This window comes from Callithrix jacchus, chromosome 12 (genome assembly GCF_049354715.1).
Source record: "Callithrix jacchus isolate 240 chromosome 12, calJac240_pri, whole genome shotgun sequence".
Lineage (NCBI taxonomy): Eukaryota > Metazoa > Chordata > Mammalia > Primates > Cebidae > Callithrix > Callithrix jacchus.
The window spans coordinates 84,382,036-84,397,052 of NC_133513.1; the positions used below are offsets into that span (position 1 = coordinate 84,382,036).

The 15,017-nt window shown below is 43.6% G+C and overlaps 2 long non-coding RNA genes across 2 annotated transcripts in view; one reads left to right on the forward strand and one right to left on the reverse strand.

Moving 5' to 3' along the window:
- Positions 1 to 15,017, reverse strand: part of LOC144578707 (uncharacterized) — a 58,576-nt gene that overhangs the window by 42,032 nt on the left and 1,527 nt on the right. The window lies entirely within an intron of this gene.
- Positions 1,079 to 8,283, forward strand: LOC144578708 (uncharacterized). The gene is made up of 2 exons (XR_013525003.1): positions 1,079 to 1,288; positions 6,422 to 8,283. It is a non-coding gene; the product is annotated as an uncharacterized LOC144578708 (long non-coding RNA).

The window sequence follows — 15,017 nt, forward strand, 5'->3', positions numbered from 1 at the left end:
TCCAGTTTTATCTCCTACACTTCTCACCCTTTCATTAAATGCTGCATCAGGAATGAACTGCTTGCAATTTCTCACCTGTTTCTGCCTCACATCTTTGCTCACCTTGACCCCTCTGCACCCACCCTCCCTGCCACTCCTAGTCAACCTCGAAGAATCTGTTGCAACCTTTTTTCATCCAGAAGTCTCCTTAACCCGCCCCACCCTCCCCTCCTGCCTCCCGCTTTGATTAGAGGTCCCTTATCTCAGATTCCATAAAAACCCTGCCAGGCTTATCACTGTTTACATAGCTGTCCCCACTCCCAGACTCCAGGCTACTTGGGAGCAGGGAACGTGTCCTAATCACGTCTATTCCTATCCCTTAGCACAGTGCCTGACAAGCAGCAGCTGTTCAATACATGCTTGCTGAATTAATTCATTAACATATGCAGAAGCTAATAATAGCATGCAATACCATGGGACCGAGTGTGCATGAGATCCCAGCAAATGTGATGAGCAAAGAGGAAGAAACCAAGTGATTTGAGTGGGAGAGGAGAGGGTGTAGAAAGAAAAACTGACAGGAGATACGGCACAGAAGGCAGGATCGAGGCAGGATGGAGAACGGCCATCGGGTAGCAGGGGGAAGTGAGAAAAAGGCCAGGCTTTAAAAAACATAAATTAATCACAGCGTACTTCGGCCTAAAACTCCAGTGGCTTCCCTCTGCATTTTGGGAAAAATCCAAACATCTTGTCAAAGCCTGCGAGGTCCCTAGATCTAACCCAGCCCTCAAACTTTGGAAAAGGGGAAATTATGTCCCAGAATAACAGTTACAGGGATGTTATGATCACAGTGTTTTTACTTAAAACACTGTTTTTTGTCTAAAAATTGTTTAGCAAATCATGTGTATTATTATTTTTTTTTACCACAAATGTTTTTGCCTTCGGTTTGAAATCCCAAGTACAATTTTCCAGAGCTTTTTTCTTATGTGAACCAAGCCCTGTGAGCCTGCTTTTACATAACACAGTTGAGATTTTTGTTTTTTCCATCATGACCCATTTGAAAGTTGCCCTATTTAATGCTGTAGGAGCCTATTTTGGGTTTGTTTATCTTTTAAATTGCTATGAGACCTTAATGTTACAGCCTTCAGACGGGGTCTTCAGAGAACTAGGGAGAGAGAAGTTGTTTGTTTTATCCATTGCTAGCTGCTGAGGCCTCTCTTCGTGCCCATCACTGAGCCGGGAGCGACACAGACATATTCCTTCCCACAAAGAACTTCTGATCTGAGAGGAGAGACGGCGCACCCAGTACCAGGTAATGATTTTCAAGGCAGGCACTGAACTGACCACTTTACACACCTTATCTCCTACTCTTCTAATAATGAGGGGGTTGGATAATATTACCCTCATTTTATAAATGAGAAAACAGCAGCTGAGAGAGACTGGAGACTCACCCATGGGTGGCATCAACTGAGTGACAGGATGGGAACTTAAGTCCAGGTGTGTCTCCACCGCTGTGCTTTGCCTCTGTCTAAAACAAAACCAGACTAGCCATACTAAGGAAGAGAAGCAATGGCTTCAAACATTCTGAGTAGAAGCAGCTGTCCCACATTTCACCTAGCCCATCCCTACCCCCACGGAATGAGGTAATAGTTAACAGCTAACAGGAGTCGAAGGTCTGTGTGTGCCCGGCTTTTCATCTAACTCTATTTCTTATAATACCTCCAAGGTAGGTAATGCAATTCCACTTTACAGTGGAGTCTCTGAAGATGCTCAGAGAGGCTAAAGAATTTGTGCTGCGTCACACAACTAGAGGCAGGGCCAATATTCAAACACTGTCTTGAGGCAAAGGCTTTTCCCCGACTACTCCCAGCTTAGATAAAGCAATGGGCATCAGGCAACTTGGTTTATTACAACTCGAAGATTACTGAGAAATTGTGCTTAGCAGAGAAATGCTCGTCCTGGGGCAAGAACTTATGGAAGTACATAGAAGAGTCTTGGTTTCTAAAAAGGCCGGTAAGAGCAGGCCCAGACGCTGGGAAGGAAGATCTCCCACAGCATCACAGCAGAGCAGGGGAGCCTGAGGCTATCATGATCAATTCTAAAATAGCCTGCCTCTAAACAGAGCCTGGGCCAAAGCCAGATTATCCAAAGGCCTAACTGTTCATTAAATACATTCTAGAGTGAAAGGTATATAGTCAACTTTAGGAATCAAAAAACAGCAGGAGCCATCAAGGACAATCAAAGATGGGAGCCCACAGAAAGTGCCAATAGAAGGTCAGAGAGACCAGGAAGTGATACTAACAGAGCAAGACTTGTTCAACCTGCCCAGAGCCTGGCACAGGTCAGGCAGGTGTTTATAGCACAGTGGAGTTCCTTCCTATTCCAAGCCAACTGTGTGCACTTGGGGGAGTAGAGATGGCGACAGAGAGAAAAGAGAGGGAAGAAGAAAGACAACAGTTAAAATGATGTCTCCACCAGACATTATACTCCCTGAACACACGTCCCTGAGTAAATATGAGAAGGAAGACCTGCCATCCCTCACCAGGGCCGGGTCCCCTGGGATCTCTCTTAGTGCAAGTTTCACATGACATTAAAGATAATTGTTGTATTCAAAAGTATTTTTCATTCATCATGACCTCTAAATGCAAGCCAACCAATTCATCTTGTGCCCATCCAAAGAGAGTTTGAAATGTTTGAATGCTGAAAAATAAGATCTCTGTGATGGCCTGCGTGAAATATTGCAAGAGTCACTTTCCAATGCAGAGTCATGGGGAATTTTGACTACATAAGCTTTTAATCTTTTGTGCTGAATTTGGAACCATCTCCAGGTCCATGAGACTCCACTCTCTGGATGCCTGATATTCTGAAGGCCCAGGGCCCAGAGCCTGACGTGAACTGATATGTATTATCATGAAAACTGGTTTGTTTTTAAAAATAAAGACAGCTAAGTTTTTTACTACTAGCAATTATCGTGTGGCTGGATAATCCAACTGGGAAATATATTTTGGGAATCTTTTCAGAAAAGAAAGAAAGACGTTTTGTTTTCCCTATTGCTTCCTCCTATATTCCTTTACTCCAGGAAATCTGAGGTTCTCTTGCACCAAGGGAGAGTGTAGGGACATTTGTTTTCCAAAGCTAGCCCTACTGGGATCTAGCTAGGGCCGATACAAGATGGAGTGGAAGTAGCTAAGGAAAGGAAAAGAGAGTTCCTGGAGGGAGAGAATGGTGGGGAGAGGAGCAAGGGTATCTGAGAGGCAGGGTCCTATACCCTGCTCCCATGTAGTGTCCCACAGAGCCCGGATTTTGGGTAGGAAGTGACTACCAGATACCCGAGACTAAGCACAATGACCTCGGGCCAGGGAGATGGTCCCTGTGACTGAGCCTGTGGTCGGTAGGTTTAAAATCTGCAAGGGAGCATAAGACTAGTACATTACCCTTCCAAGAAGTTGTGTTGGGCAGATGGTGGAAGATCACAGCACCAAACACCATCAGGGAAGCAGAAGGAGCAATGCAACAAAGGAATTACCATGAGTTACTATAGCCCGGTGCCTCCCACATTTTCCCAGAACCAGGAATCTTGTACACTCCAGTGGAAGAGAGGGAAGAAGCCCCACTAATTACTGATGTTGGATTTCTCCTTTACCTGAAGAATAGCTGTTACTTTTATTTAGAGAAAGCAATAAATGTTTAGAAATAAATATAGAAAAAGCAATGTTTACAAAAGCAAGAAATTGCTTCTTAAGCCCAAGTTGTGCTCCCAGTTTCTCTCTGGATATAATTCTTGTATCTAATAGTAGCTGAGCCCTCCTCCCTTTATTTTTCCATGTGCAAAGGCTTCTGAGCTCTAAATATCATTATCCCTTGGGGTATGGATTATGGAAAGGTCTTATGGCCTTTGGCTTTATCCTTAAAGGTTGAGACCTCTCCCACTGATAAGTGTTTTCATGAAAACTGGTTTGTTTTTAAATGAGCCCCATTTGGGTGTTCGTTATTGTTTGCCATTATCCATTTCAACCTTGTAGAGAACTGAGTTTCTTTAAATAACAACATTGGCTCTCCCTCTAAGGGCCATAGATGACCTCAAGTGTGTGGGCTGTGTAGTGACCAGCATGACTGACACCTTTTAGGTGCTCAATAAATGTTTCTTGAAAATAAAAAATGAATATGTGAATAAACGAATTGATTAAGCTGGGTTTCTTAATTAATAGACTTTATTTTTTAGAGAAGCTTTGGATTTACAGAAAAAGTGAATAGAAAGTACAGAGCATTCTCATATACCACCTCCTGCCTCCACTCCCCCTGCTGCCTCAGCTTCCTACCCTCCTGCCTCTTTTTTTTTGAGACTGAGTCTCACTCTGTTACACGGGCTGGAGTGCAGTGGCACGAACTTGCCTCAGTACAACCTCCATCTCCTAGGTTCAAGTAATTCTCCTGCCTCAGCCTCCCGAGTACCTGGGATTACAGGCATATGCCACCATGCCCAGCTAATTTTTGTATTTTTAGTGGAGATGGGCTTTCACCATATTGGCCAGGCTAGTCTCAAACTCCTGACCTCGTGATCCTCCCACCTCGGCCTCCCAAAGTACTGGGATTACAGGTGTGAGCCACCATGCCTGGCCTTTTTTATTTTATTTTTTTTTTTTGAGACAGAGTCTCAGTCTGTTGCCCGGGCTGGAGTGCGGTAGCAGATCAGCTCACTGCACCCTCTACCTCCCAGGTTCAAGCAATTCTCCCACCTTAGCCTCCTGAGTAGCTAAGATTAGAGGCATCCACCACCAAGCCCAGATAATTTTTGTATTTTTAGTAGAGACAGTGTTTCACCATGTTGGTCAGGCTGGTCTCAAACTCCTGACCTCAAGCAATCCACCCACCTTGGCCTCCCTAAGTGCTGGGATTACAGACATGAGCTACAGCATTTGGACAGTTCCCCTATTATTAACATCTTGTATTAGTGTGGTACATTTCTTACAACTGATCAATCAATATTGATACATTGCTATTCGTTAAAGCCTGCAGTTTACCATCAAGTTTACTCTTTGTGTTGTATGGTTCTGTGGGTTTGCCAAATCCATGGTGTCATGTATTCACCATTATCATATCATGAAGAATAGTTTCACTGCCCTGATCACCTTCTGTGCTCTGCCTATTCATCTCTACCTCCCTGCTAACCCTTGGCAACCACCCATCTTACTTCCTTTACAGTTTTGCCTTCTCCAGAATGTCATATAGTTGGAATCATACAGTACATAGCCTTTTTAGACTGGCTTCTTTCCTTAGCAATGTGCAATTAAGCTTCTCCCATGGGATTTTGTGGCTTGATGGTTGCCTTCTTCTTATGACTGTGCAATATTCCTTTGTCTGAACACACCAGTTTATACATTGATTTATTAAAGGACATCTTAGTTGCTTCCAATTTTTGGTAATAATGCATTAGGCTGCTATAAACATTTATGTGCAGATTTTATGTAGGAAAAATGTTTTCATCTCATATGAGTAAATACCAGGGAGCATGGTTGCTGGATTGTACAATAAAGACTGTGTTTAGCTTTGTAAAGCCTGATTTTTTAAAAACCTATTTCTAACTAGCATTATCTAATAAAATAGGGGGAAACTGCTAAGTTATGAGTTTACTTTCCACAGTGTAAAACTAGAAACCTGCCTTTATTGGTACTAAACAAACTGTTCAAGCTTCAAAGTGTAATTCTAAATTGTAGTATACTTGGATTTGGTGACTAATATGCTGCATAATTGCCCTTTGATTTCATTTTTGCCTTTTCAATTTGATTGCCAAGTCAGACTATCTGAGAAGGCCCCTACCCACAGGGATAATATATTCTAATGGGAGAGACAGTGAATAAGTATACAACTAAAACCTATAACCAGGTGAAAGTATTGGATAGAAAAAGAACACAAATAAGCAAGCAAGGAAACAAAGGTGTTTTCTCATTAACTTATAATGATGAGTCTGCTTAGGGAGCTAAACTAGAATTTGAGGAGGAGGGAGGGTAACTCAGAGACAATTTGGCATCAAGAAGATCCTGTTAGAAGTTGCCAGTGATTCAAGTTGCCCTACAGCAGGGGGAGGCAAGTATATTAAGGGAAATGATTCATGTGTTGGGCAAAGAAGGACTTTAAAATATTAAGGCAGAAAACAGGATGTCTTTATATCTTCTGTCTCCAGAGTCAGCAGCCTTTTGCTTCACCTTTACGTCATACCCACTTCACCTCCTCCAAATGGAAGAAGCTTGCCTTTTTCTTACCACCCCACACATGGCTGTTTTGCACAGTCAGTGCTCAAGGAGAGTTTACTGCATTGAGGGGGAAGCTTTTACCAAAACACATATCCAAAAAAGGACTTCACTTTTGCCCTCAAAGTTTAACTACATAAAACTTAAACAAAACCAGAAATACTGTCCTCTTGGTAATTAAGGTTTTTTTCTTCTAGTGATATTGGAATGAAACCAGCATATACATGTTCAGAGCTTTATAATCATTAACTGTTCTCCACGATCCTGGGAAATGTGAACTTGGATGAAGTCCAAGAATCTTAGCAACAAGACAGCAGCTCCCAAGCACAATCCCAGTCCTCTGATGGAGCCAGAAACTCTGAGACAAAGCACTATTTATCGACATGAACTGTCTTGCTTGCAGAGCTGAAATCCCAAGGACCGAGCTAATGAGAAGACTCAGAGCCAGGGTGTCATATGGAGTTAGGAAGGCCAACCCATTAACAGTCTGTTTCTCTGTGCTCAGCCCAGATTGGAGGAGATGCAGAACAAACATATACGACGGCTTCTGAAAGGCTCCAACACTTGACACTTGAACACCAGGACAATCACTGTGTTTAACTGGGAGTGTGGGAAAGGACACAGACCAGGCAATGTTTTCTGAGTAGATGGGCAGGGCCCCACGTGGAGCAGCAGAGGCAGCCAGCTGTAGGCCCAGGCTGCAGGAATGTTCACAAACTCCTGAACCTGACGGTCAGGGCTATCTGCTTGATGAATATGAAGGTGAGACCCAATCCCTCTCCTCTCCCAAACCTACCTCTTCCAAAGACATCCCCTAGGACCCAACTACTAGCATCAATTTGAGATGCAGCCTCAACATAGCAATAGGTGTCCCATGATTTCAGAAAGATAATTTACTTCCCTGAAAACAGGAGGTTACATTTTCCTGCCCCCTATCTAGAATTTCCTTTGAATGTTAGCAAAACTTAGCAAGTCAAGCATAGAAGAGGGCTTCAATTTATGTTAATGACAACCAGTGATCACCAACATTCAGCTTCCTGCAGAGCAATATGCTAAGCATTTTGCATTCATCATCTTACTTTATTCTCACAACTCTATAAATTAGCAACATCACAAATCCCACTTAACAAATGGAAAAACCGAGGCCTAGAGAAACTAAGGTTGGCAGTTCTCAAAGTGTTAGTCCTAGGACCAACATGGTCAACATCAGGAAACTTGTTAGAAATGAAATTTCTCAGACCCCACCCCAGACACACTGAATCGCAATCTCTGGGAATGGGGCAATCTAGCCTTCAACAATCCCTGCAGGGAATTCTGATGCACACTCAAGTGTGAGGACTTGAGGACCAGGCAACTGGGCAAAACTACACAGCAAGTAGGATCTAAACACTAGCAGTTCAGCTACAGAGCCCTATTCTTAACCCCTGTGATACGAATCTGCCTGGACGCTAGGCATAAGAGCTCCTGTCCTACCTACAATCACAAACTCCAAATGCTGAGAATCAGCAGCCATTAGTAGATGGTTGGCCTTTGAAAATGTCTGTCAGATTTACATGGAAGGATAGAAGGGAGAAGCAACCTGCCTCTTCTACATTAAGGCTTTGGCCTCACTGGCGTCATGAGGCACTGTCACATTCCTCATGGGAATGAAGATTTCCTGCTTGTTACTCACCACTCCCTGCCCCTGCCAGAGGTCACACCCAGAGGCTACACCCAGGCCTTATGGAAGCTTCATTTCACACCCAAGATGGAAGGCAGATCAACTCGAGGGAATGACGTGCAAAGTAGCTGGTTTTCAAAACAAAACAATTAATTTCAAGGGCAGAGGAAATGGTAGAGGAAGAGATTTGTTAAAGAATACAATATTACCACTAGATAAGTGTGCTACACAGCATTGTAGGATGATTACAGTTAACAACAACGTATAGTTTCAAATAGCTAGAGTGATATCAAATGTTCCCAATACAGACAAATTATAAATGTTTGAGATGATGGATATGCTATTACCCTGATCTGATCACTACACATTATTTATATCAAAATATTACTATGTACCTCATGAATATGTACAGTTATTATTTGTCAGCTTAAAAAAAATGTTGTGAAAAAGAACAAAAAATTATGAACATCTGTATTAGAGTATTAGGACTGTCATCGTAATTTACTGCAAACCAGAAAGCACAATGGAAATTTATTGTTACACAGGCCTGTAGGCTAGAAGTCTCAAATCAAAGTATTGGCATGTCTATGCTCCCCTGAAACCTGTAAGGGAAGGATCCTTTCCTGCCTCTTCCAGTTTCTGGTGGTCCCAGATGTTCCTTGGCTTGTGGCCGCATAATTCACATGGCGCTCTCCCCGTGTCTCTTCATATCATCACATATATGTGTCTGCCTCTGTGTCGAAATTACAAGGACACGAGTCATGTTGGATTAGGGGACCATCCTACTCTAGCAGGTCCTCATTTTAACTAATTATATCTGCAGTAAGCCTATTTCCAAATAAGATCACATCTTGAGGTACTGGGAGTTAGGACTTCAGCATTTGAATTTGAGAGGGACAGAGTTCAATCTATAACAGCATCTATTTTGAGGGTAAGAATTAGATTACGGAAATTTTCATGCATAGTGTTTGCCGCAGGACTATTTCAAATAATCTAAGACTGACATCAGCGAGGCCCCACCTATGTGAGGGCAGTTTCCATCATGGCTGATGATCAGAACCACCTGGTACTTGTTAAAACTAGAGCTGCCTAGGCCTCATCCCGTATATTGTGAATCAGAAAGGGATTCATGAATCTGTGTGTGTTAACAAATGCCCCGGTGGTTCTGATGTAGTCAGCTTTTCAGTGCCCTCAAATTTGGGAAGCACAATTCTAGCCTGGTGGGATGCTCATTACTCCAGCCCATGGAACAGTCAAGTCTGAGATGGTACCCAGGCTCCTTGCAGTACTCCAGCCCCATGATGCCCATGGTGAGCCCTAAGCTCAGACCAGTTACTCCAGAATACTCAAGGGGGAGTGCCCAGGACTTCCCTAGATTTTTCTTTATTATGCTGAGGCCCTAGTCTACCTGCTTTGGTCTACACTCAGCCCCAAAAGATCAGGGAAATCTGACTTCTTTTTTTTTTTTTTTTGAGACGGAGTTTCACTCTTGTTACCCAGGCTGGAGTGCGATGGCACGATCTCGGCTCACTGCAACCTCCGCCTCCTGGGTTCAGGCAATTCTCCTGTCTCAGCCTCCCAAGTAGCTAAGATTACAGGCACGTGCCACCATGCCCAGCTCATTTTTTGTATTTTTTAGTAGAGACAGGGTTTCCAGGATGGTCTCGATCTGTTGACCTCGTGATCCACCCGCCTCGGCCTCCCAAAGGGAAATCTGACTTCTAAGCCAGATGACTTCATTGGATGGGAGCCAAGTTGAACCAGATGCCCTGGGATTCATTTCCACTAATCCAATAACTTCTCCCCTTCAGAGAAACACAGACAGAGTCACTGAGAACCAGTGCCCAACTCAAGGAGGAAGACACCAGAGGCACCTTCATTGCTCTGAGGGGAGCCCGGATGAGCCCCTGCATGGAACATGGGGAAAGCAGGAGTCAGTGAGGGAAAATATCAGGCAGAGTCAGCGCCACATCTTCCCTCCTAGGCCACACCTCCTTCCCCAACCTAACTCCACAGACTCCCTATTAGCAGCCCAAGACCAGAGAGAATGGCCGAGGTAATAACTGTACTTGCCAGACATGGCAGCCAAGAGCAGGAGCTTTGCCCTGGGCCTCGAGCTCATCAAGTACTCGTGCCTCTCAGAACCCCTATTTCTTCATCTTTCTTCTCCTCATCATGGATCTTATCATTATGAGGAATAGATACACACTCAAGACAGTAAAAGGGCGGCTGACTCATTATAATACAGGTCCCATGAACTCCAAGGGCAGGAAAAATCCACCTGGCTTCATGGGAACCAGGACGTTGTTAAGAACGATGGCTCTATCTTCCAGGGCCTCAAGGTCCACGTCTCCTCATTATGTTTCTGTTCGCATCTCCCATTCTCTGCATCTAAGGGCTTCCCTGCCACGACCACAGTGTGCACAGTAGTCATCATGGTTGCCTCAGTTCCCAAGACCACACAGCCTTTCGGCTCAGTTCCCAACAGCTCAATAGCTCAGTCCTTCAGTGTCCCAATTCCAAATTCCCAGGAGAGGAATCCAAGTTCATCCTGGGTCAAGCAACCTTCTGTCACTAAGCCCGCTGCGATTAAGGGTAGGGCAGTCATTACAAACCCAGGTATTTCAGCTGTCATCTCAGCAGGGCCAGAGAGGGGTGCTGGGGAGATGGTGGGCAGCATCCCACAGCATGTCTACTGCAGTAATGATAAAAATACTCACAGTGGATGCTCAGGGCTTCCCCTGGTTTTTCCCCCAGATAAATTTTTCCCTGGAAAAAAAGTTGCCATCATTTTCCAAGCATCTATTGGATGACAGACACTGAGCCATGTGACATGTAATCCTCACTTCAAACATTCAAAGTCATTACTATGGATATAGAAGCCAAGGCTCACAGAGTTGTGGTAACTTGTCCAGGACCACTCAGATAGTAATGGGTGCAGCAGGAATTCCAACTCAAGTTGGCCAGGTTCCACAGCCATGCACTTGCCTGTCTGCCATCCAGCTCGAGGTGATTGCACCAGGACATGGTACCATTTTCTTGAACCAGGAAAAAAAGCAGACGTTAACTGTCTGCCCTGCCTGTCCCACCAGGCTATACTGAAAATAACATGAAATCACAGACTGGAACGTGCCTTGGAAAAGCTGAACAAAGACAAATGTGAAGTCTCAGATGTTCATGCTACTGTCCTCCCGTGGCATGGTGTTTGCTCACTGGGCATTTCTCTGAGGACTGCAGATCATTTCTTTGCCCCTTTTCTCTGTAGTCAGAGTTAGTCAAGACCACAGCGGGGACTTAGAAGCTATCCAAGACCCCTTGGAAAGAACTACCTGATGCTTATAATCCAGTGGTGTGACCCCAAGTAAACAGGATCTGAACTTTCAGCCCTGTGCTTGGCATTCCAGGGTGGGTAGTTGTTTGAATTGGAGTAACCTTCTTGTTTTTCACTAAGAAACTTAGCCAAAGGAGTTCATTAATTAGGCCAAACTTGGGCATAACAGAGCACAAACCACCATGACAGGCAACTCTCAAATGCGAATGCCACTCTTCAAATCCCAAGGTCAGGGGCCAAGCCCATAGAGTCTCTGCCCCAGAAGGAAGGTGGCTTTGCAGGGCTTCCTGCATGCTCTGACATGGTAGGGATGAAAGGTATGATCTGAAGCCATGGGACAGGCCACGTTCTTCCGCCCTTGTGTTGGTTAATTTTATGCGCCAACTTGGCAAAGCTATGGTGTCTGGGCGTTTGGTCCAATATTAGTCTGGATGTTGTTGTGATGGTATTTTGCAGATGTGATTAACATTTACAGTTACACTGGCTTTAAGTAAAGCAGAAGGTACTCTATAATGTAGGCAGGACTCATTCCATCAGTTGAAGGCCTTAAAAGCAAAAATGAAGGCTTCCTGGGAAAGAAGGAATTCTGCCTCAGGAAGTTCTGCCTGAGTTTCCACCTTGCCAGCCTGCCCTACAAATCTCAGACTAGAGATTTCAATATCAACTCTTCTCTGAATTTACATTGTGCCAATATGCCCAAAAATAAGTCTCCCTCATTTCCTCACTCTTGCTCTCTAGTTATCACTGCAGAATCTTGACTAAAGTCCTCAAACGTTAGACCACTAATGGCAGCCTGATGACGTTCACCTCACAGACTGAACAGCCTCTGCAGGTGAGAAGCGAACTATGTCCTGCAGTGCCTGGGTGCAGGTGTTATAGACTGAGTCCCCTCCTTCTCCCCTGGGCTCCTGTCTTTCCTCCAGTGACAGGTTCTCACTGTGAAGCTTAATGATTATACTATGCAGAAATGACTCTGGGGATTACTCAGATTTTTGGACACTCAGTATGTGCCCCAAAGACCAGCTGCATGAATATCGCCTGGGAGCTTATTGAAAATATAGGTCAGGCCCCATCTCAGTCCAGTGAATCAGAATCTGCATCTTAACAAGATTCCTAGGTTATTCAAATATACATAAAGTTTGAGAGGTACTGTGATTGAAAGCAGCCCCACATTTCAGGATGTACACTAGACAAGATGTTCATAGTTCCTTATTAAACTCTTATCAGTTCTAAGCACTTGGGCAAAACTAATAAGGAAATAGACATTTGTCAGAACTAAATAACAACAATAGATTACATTAATGAGGTTTCACTAAGTGCCAAGCACTGAACTAAGGACTTTGTATGTATTATTTCTCCCAGCAAACCTATGAGGAAAGCACCGTTAACATGCTCATTTTACAAAGGGCAATACTGAAATACAAAGATGGTAAGCAGCTTGCCCAAGGTCACACAGCAAATAAATAGCTGAGTCAGCATTTGAACTCAGAAAGCCCAGCTCCATAGGCTCATGCTGCCTCTCAGATTCAAAACACAGGGTTCTCTCAATATTATATCAGACATACAAGAGAAGATCTAGCATGACAATAGTTGTATCTGACTGTGGAGTTTGAGGAATGCTTCATAAAGGAGTCAACTTTTGAAATGGTCTTAGGATGGCAGATGTTATAAGGTGTGGTGCCTTCCATGGGTAAGAAGGCTATTCCCACTAAACAAGATGGTGTTTTCCACACAGCCAAGTACTCCTACATGGATGCTGTTTCCTCTGCCTAGAGAATCCCCAGCATTACCCCTTCCTGCTTTCATCTGGTTACGTAGTTTCTCCTGGTGGATGTCATCCTTCAGATCTCAGCCTTCCATGACTCCCACACTAGGTCAGTTTTCCCTTCTGAACCCTAACACCAATGACTTTGTCTTTATGTCACCTACACCAGCTTATAATTCAAGTTATTGGGAGAGTTTCTGATTAATATCTGACTCTCCCACTAGACTGTGAGCTTCTTGAGGGTAGGGACTATGTCTTTCTCTACTCACTTGTGAATGTCTGGGGCTAGCCAGCACCTGGCACACAGTCAGCACTCAGCACTCAGTAATTGTTAAGTGGATGCACAGCAAGGATCTTCCGCAACTCTCAATCACACCACCCATGCCCTGCATCTGCACAGAAGTTGGAGAATGCGCTGTAACCCACAGCAGGAAACCAGCCTCCCCTTGACTAATAAATGACAAACAAGAATGCTGCCAAACCTGCATACCTTGGGTTTATCCTTTTGACTCATTCCTAATGTGAACTCACAGTGAGCACTGACAAATAGCTGTTTGTCATCCTAATAGCTGTTACTTGTAAAAGGCTGTACTGTTACCCCCAAAGCATAAATCAGAAGATGGAAGCTAAATCATGTATTTAAATTAAAAACATGGAACACATTCCAACAGTGCTGTGGCTTCTCCAAAACCTGAGATCAAAAAGGAATGAAGTTAAGTTGAATCCTTCTAAGTTTAAGGCACTGCAAGGATTCTCCAGAATTATATAACAGATTTGACAAATTTTGCAAGTAAATTATCTGTTCAGTATGAAAACCTTCTTTCAGAGGCAACCACCATTTTGATAAGGAATTAATTTAGTGGTAAATGAAATAATCCATTGCAATTCAGAGCCCTGCCTCGTGTGGTCAGCTTGGGAACCTATTGCAAAGCCTTCATTTCAGGCCACTTGGCTACTTGACTGTTTAAATAAAGCCATCTCTTTTTCCAAATCAGGTTGCCATTTATCAAAGCTGCAATTCTTCTCCTGAGGGTCCAGTTCCATGTTCATTTGCTTGTTTACCAAGTCTCAGTTGATCTTTTTTAGCTCCAAATATAAATCAGTCTCCAACCTTGACTTAGGGCCAAGGATTTCTAAAAGCAAGTCAGACTTCAGAATGTTGTTCTTTCCTGTAGGAAAGTCTTATCAGATCCCATCACACACATACTGATCTTGTGAAAATAAACTTACTGAAAAACCAATAAGAAGCCCAGCTTTGGGACTGGTGACAGTGAAAACAAATCATAAATGCAGCTATGGGCTCTACTGGCAGAGGCTTCTTTCATTCACCAAATATGGCAAAGGATTTGCTAAGAAACGTTCGATTCTCCTGCAATTCTGGATTGGCCAAAGCAAATACAATTTAAAGCATCAGTATCTAGTAGCCCAGTGCAGTCAGAGTTGACATGAAGTCAGAAATAACTGGTTTCAGAAGGAAGGACTTCTCTAGACAAAGGAATGGTTGTATTTCCAGTTGCCCTTTGAGACGTTTGAGTCTCAAAAGGGCTAGTCTGTTCTCAAGAAGATAAAAATTTTCAGAAATTGGATGAAGAATTTCTTCAATGTAGATTGTTAATCTCCTTGCTAAGTCTGAGGCTCCTAAAGAGAAAGGACTCATTTATGCCTCAGGTCATCCTTCTGCTTCCTGGCCTAGTGCATTAAAGACAACAGAAAGGGCAATGTTTTCTCTGCTAGACAAGGTCCTGCCAAATATTTATGATTAAGGGCCAGGCTATTTACATCTAGGAAGCAAATTCTTCCTCATTCAGGACCTTCCAAAAGCCTTCCAGCATTCAAACTTAAATTTGAGCACTTAGACCAAGAATCTCACAGGAGCACCCCGATGGCTGAACCTAGCTGGTATATGTGTTTCAATTGCCACTATTTTTATATTGAATTTCCAAGACTTTGGACAAGCCGCCCCTTCTATTTTACACCTAGGTAACTTCGCTAATGTACTTTGCCTACTGGCTCTTGAAAGTATTTGAGTTTCTTAAC